Here is a 6,124-nt window from a genome sequence, read left to right on the forward strand (position 1 = left end):
CCTCCATGGACAATGGAGCACTCTTCGTCAATCAGTGCACCTCTCTGGAACCTGCTGGGAGGCTACCAGATTTACCTGGCAGTATCTCCATGCAGCGGCAGGCCATTCCAACATAGGTAAAATGCTTGCAGAGGAGAGAAGTGGCTTTGGGGTGTCTCCCCGCCACACATACACACACACACACACACACACACACACACACACCGCCCCCCCCACCCCACCCCACCCCACCACCACCACCGCCACCACAAGGTCATATTGCCAGCTCTCCCACCTGCCAGCTTGCATCCAATGGTGTGGGAAAGCTGAGGCCATGATATTGGCAATAAGATGTGAACATCAAGGTGGCGGTACTACATGTGCATAAACCAACCACTCATTTCTTGGCCAGAAATTTGTGTAATTCTTCCAAAGGAATTGTGTTGGCAACACTGTCTTCACATTTAGATGATTATAGTTAAGATATTGAAAAGTTTAATAGGTCTGTGATTCTACAAAACCTGAAAGTGCCCTTACCTGGTTGAAGTAATTTTTATTTGGTTTTAGTGATATCAATGGGTGTCTCATATTATTGTTGCCCTGTGCAGTCACCAGTGGGTAATAAAGCAATTTTCTCACCAGTCTCTCGACTCCTTATTAGGTTATTTTTGTGTGAGAACACAGCAGAGTCTATATATAATGCTATTTATGAAATGTCGATTCTCTCAAGCAGAACTCACAGCCAGATGAATAATGACTTGGAAAGAATAGCTACATAAAAGAGGGAATCTAATTGCCTAAACTCTATAGGATGCACTTAATCAGTGCACTTTGACAATAATGAACTAGCCTTCAAATTCTTATGAAACAGGCCAATGTTCTTGTCTTTCTTTTAAAACTTCAACAATTGTGCAGCTGTGGTTGGTCTGCTCACAAGAACACAATAAATAGGAGCAGGAGTAGATCATATGGCCCATCGAGTCTGCTGCACCATTCAGTACAATCGTGGCTGATCTTGGGCCTCAACTCCATTTTCCAGCCTGCTCCTCATATCCCTTAACTCCCTCTGAGATGTAAAATTCCAAAGATTCATAACTCCTTGAGTGAAGTAATTTCTCCTCATCTCAGTCCTAAATGATTGGCCCCTTATCCTGAGGCTGTGTTTTAGATTCCCCAACCAGTGAAAACAATCTCTGTGTCCACCCTATCAAACTCCCTCAGAATTTTGTAGGTTTCAATCAGATCACCCCTCATTCTCTAAACTCCAGAGAATATAAACCCAATTTACTTACCCTTTCATCAGAGGACAACTCCGTCATTCCAGGGACTAATCTGGTGAGGGGAGGCAGTGGCAATGTGGTATTGTCACTGAACTAATAATTGGGAGACCCAGAGTAATGCTCTTGGGACCTGGGTTCATATCCCACCAAAGTGGATGGAATTTTAATTCATTAAAAATCTGGTATTGAAAATCTAATGATGTAGATTGTCGTAAAAGTCCATCTGGTTCACTACGTCCTCCGTTTCAGGAAGGAAAGCTGCCATCCTAACCAGGTCGGGCCTACATGAGACTCCAGAGGTTGACTCTTAAATGCCCTCTGAAATGAAACTGGACCAACCACTCAGTATCGACTTTGGTACCGGAAACGACAACTGCAAACCCTGTCAACTCTGCAAAGTCCTGCTAGTGCCAAAATTGGGAGAGCTGTCTCACAGACTAGTCAAGCAACAGCCTGACATAGTCGTACTCATGGATTCGTATCTTACAGATAATGTCCCACTGGCAGGACAGACCCTGACAGAGATGGTGATCATGGTATCATTATCACCATCAATGATGGACGTTATCTGTAAGGTATGATTCCTGCTAGTGGGACAGGACAGCAGAGCTAATGCCACATTGGTATACAATCGGGAGGGAATTGCCCTGGAGTCTCAACGTTGACTTTGGACCACATGAAGTCTCATGACATCATGTCAAACACGAGCAAGGAATCCTCCTGCTGATTACCATGTAAATCAGTACTCCTTCATGTTAAACATCACTTAGAGGAAGCACTGAGGATGACAAGGATGCAGATTGTGTTCTGGGTGGGGAACTTCAATGTCCAAGAGTGGCTCGGTAGCACCACTACTGACTGAGCTGGATGAGTCCTAAAGGACATAGCTGCTAGACTGGGTTTGCAGCAGGTGATTAGGGAACCAACAAGAGGGAAAAACATATTTGACCTCATCCTCACCAAGCTGCCTGCTGCAGATGCATCTGTCCATGACAGTATCGGTAGGTGTGACCACCAGTATCGATAGGAGTGACGAAATCCCATCACCACATTGAGGGTACCCTCCATTGTGTCAAGACTGGGCATCCATGAGGCGCTGTGGGCTATTAGCAGCTGCAGAATTGTACTCGACTACAATCCGTAATCTCATGGCCTGACATATCCCCCACTCTACCATTACCACCAAGCCAGGGGATCAACCCTGGTTCAATGAACAGTGCAGAAGGGCATGACAGGAGCAGCACTGGGCGTATCTAAATATGAGGTGTCAACCTGGTGAAGCTACAACTCAGGACTACTTGCATGCCAAACAGCATAAGCAGCATGCATTAGACAGAACTAAGCGAACCCACAACCAATGGATCAGAGTTAAGCTCTGCAGTACTGCCACATCCAGTCCTGAATGCTGATGGACAATTAAACAACTCACTGAAGGAGGAGACGCCACAAATATCCCCATCCTCAATGATGGGGGAGCCCAGCACATCAGTGCAAAGGATAAGGCTGAATTAAGCATTTGCAACGATCTTCAGCCAATTTGATGTGATATCAAGAAATGGCTGAAGGCGCTGGATACCACATGGGCCCTGACAATATTCCGGCAATAATACTGAAGCCTTGTACTCAAGAACTTGCCACATCCCTAGCCAAGTTGTTCCAGTACAGCTACAACATTGGCATCTACCCGGCAATGTGAAAAATTGCCCAGGTGTGTCCCATCCACAAAAAGCAGGACAAATCCAACCCAGCCAATTACCACCCCATCAGTCTACTCTCGATCATCAGTAAAGTGATGGAAGAGGTCATCAACATTGCTGTCAAGCGGTACTTGCTTAGAAATAACCTGCTCACTGTTGCTCATTTTGGGTTCTGCCAGGATTACTCAGCTCCTGACCTTATTACAGCCTTGGTTCAAACATGGACAAAAGAGCTGAACTCCCAAGGTAAGGTGAGAGTGACTGCCATTGACATCAAGGTTGCATTTGACCAACTGTGGCATCCAGGAGCTCTCGGAAAAATTGGAGTCAATGGGAATCAGCTGGTTGGAGTCATTCCTCGCACAAAGGAAGATGGTTGTGGTTGGTTGGAGGTCAATCATCTCAGCACCAGGACATCACTGCAGGAGTTCCTCAGGGAAGTGTCCTCGGCCCAACCATCTTCAGCTGCTTCATCAATGACCTTCCTTCCATCATAAGGTTGGAAGTGGGGATGTTCGCTGATGATTGCACAGTATTCAGCACTATTCATGACTCCTCAGATACAAGCAGTCTATGTCCAAATGCAGCAAGACCTGGACAATATCCAGACTTGGGCTGACAAGTGGCAAGTAAAATTCACGCCACATGTTGTGGCACAACCGATGGTAAATGCCGAGCTGCTCAAATCCCAAAGGGAAACTTGAAACAACTGCCACAATTGTTTTGTAATTTATATTTACTTTGAGATGCGTGCCTTGAGTTCAGTAGTAATAAGACCACCGGGTCTTGTAGGTTTCTTACAAAACTAAATTGAACCTTTATTAAATGAAAAAAGCACACTTTAAGCACATACATAGGTTTACAAATTACTACTATGATGTCTCCTAGCTCCCCTAATTAATCTAACTCCCCGTTCTGTTAAGGCAACAGTAAACCACATAAGCCAGAATTTTCTAGTCAGTGAGCGGAGGGCGGGGCCTTAATTGGCCCGCCCATGTAAAATGGCAGTGCACCCCCGATTGGGGGCACCAATCGGAGGCGCGCCTTCGCACGCCTGCTCTTCAACTCACCACGCCTCCCCCCCTCGAGGGGAAAATTCTGCCCATAGACACAGACCCCACTATTACTCTACAATAAATTTCAATAACATTATGAAAATTATTACATCTTCCTGACACCACACAAGTACCAGACAATGACCATCTCCAACAAGAGAGAATCTCTTGACATTCAATGGCATTAACATCGCTGAATCCCCACTATCAACTTTCTGGGGATTACCATTGACCAGAAACTGAACTGGACGAGCCATATAAATACTGTGGCTACAACAGCAGGTCAGAGGCTACAAATCCTGCAGTGAATAACTCACCTCCTGACTCCCCAAAGCCTCTCCACCATCTACAAGGTTCAAGTTAGGAGTTTGATGGAATATTTTCCACTTGCCTGGATGAGTGTAGCTCCAACAACACTATCCAGGACAAAGCAGCCCACTTGATTGGCACTCCATTTACTCCCTCCAGCACTGATGCACAGTAGCAACAGTGTGTACCATCTGCAAGATGCACTGCAGGAACTCACCAAGGTTCCTTAGCACTTTCCAAACTCATGGCCGCTACCATCTAGAAGGACGAGAAGCATGGGAATAACATCACCACCTGGAAGGTCCCCTCCAAGGCACCCACCATCCTTACTTGGAAATATGTTGCCGTTCCTTCACTATCACTGGGTCAAAATCCTGGAACTCCCTCCCCAACAATACTGAGGGTGTATCTACACAACATGGACTGTAGTGCTTCAAGAAGGCAGCTCACCACCACCTTCTCAAGGGCAATTAGGGATGGGCAATAAATGCTGGCTTAGCCAGTGATGCCCACATCCCATGAATGAATAAAAAAAGTGAATCTTCACTACTGTCTCCAATGCAAGTATATACTTTCTTAAATGTGGTGACCAAAACTGCACTCAGCATCCCAGATGTGGTCTTACCAAAACCCTATACAACTGTGGCAAGACTACTCCAATCCCCTTGCAAAAAGGCCAACATGCCATTTGTCTTTCTAATTGCTTGCTGCATCTGCATGTTAACTTTCTGCATTCCTTGTACAAGCGCACATAAATCTCTTTGAACATCAACACTTCCAAGTTTCACACCTTTTAAAATATATTCTTTATTCCTATTACGACTAAAATGAATAACATCACACTTCCCTACATCCTACTCCATCTGCAATCTTGTTGCCACACACTAAACCTGTCCATATCCCTTTGCAGCCTCTCGTGTCCTCCCCACAGCTTACCTTCCCACCTCGCTTGGTATCATCAGCAAATTTAGATACAGTACTCTCTGCATCGTCTAAGTCATTAATATATATTGTAAATAGCTGAGGCCCCAGCAATGACCCTTGTGACACTCCATTATTCACTGCCTGCCAACTTTTAAGTCCACTCTCTGCTTTCTCTCAATTAACCAATACTCCATTCATGCTAAAACATTATCCCCAACTCCATGAGCCCCTATCTTGCCTATTAACCTTTTATGTGGCACCTTACCAAGTGCCTTTTTGAAATCATGTATCCATCTACTGTTTTCCCTTTATCTACCCTACTAGTTACATCCTCAAAAAATGGTAATACATTTGTCAAAAAAGATTTCCCCTTAGGAATACCATCTTGACTTGTTCTTGTGCTGAAGTTTAATGGATCAGTATATTTTAAGTCTGCTTTTTGTTGGCTGATCATGGTAAAGAATTTCTGAACCAGATTTTTATTTTATATTTGGGCAGTTAATCATGGCACATCCAGATCAGGCATTCCATAGCAAAAGAAAATACTGCAGATGCTGAAAATCTCAATTAAGAACAAAAAATGCTGGAAAGACTTGGCAGGTTCTGATGAAAGGTCATCAACCTGAAACATTAACTTAGTTTTTCCAGCGTATTTTGTTCTTATTTCAGGCAAATCGTGGGTCAGATGCAACATAAATCTCCGTTGATATTTTCTGAAAACCTATTTTAACCTCAGCCTCTTAATCACACTTTGTTGTAAACTTTTCATCCTTACAACAATCAACCTTTTGGTCAATCTGAGCGAGTTTGTGAATTACAACATATTATTGGCACTTAGGTGCTGTGGATCTGCATTTACCAGGATCTGGGTTGAGAGCAC

This window comes from Carcharodon carcharias, chromosome 13 (assembly GCF_017639515.1).
Source record: "Carcharodon carcharias isolate sCarCar2 chromosome 13, sCarCar2.pri, whole genome shotgun sequence".
NCBI lineage: Eukaryota > Metazoa > Chordata > Chondrichthyes > Lamniformes > Lamnidae > Carcharodon > Carcharodon carcharias.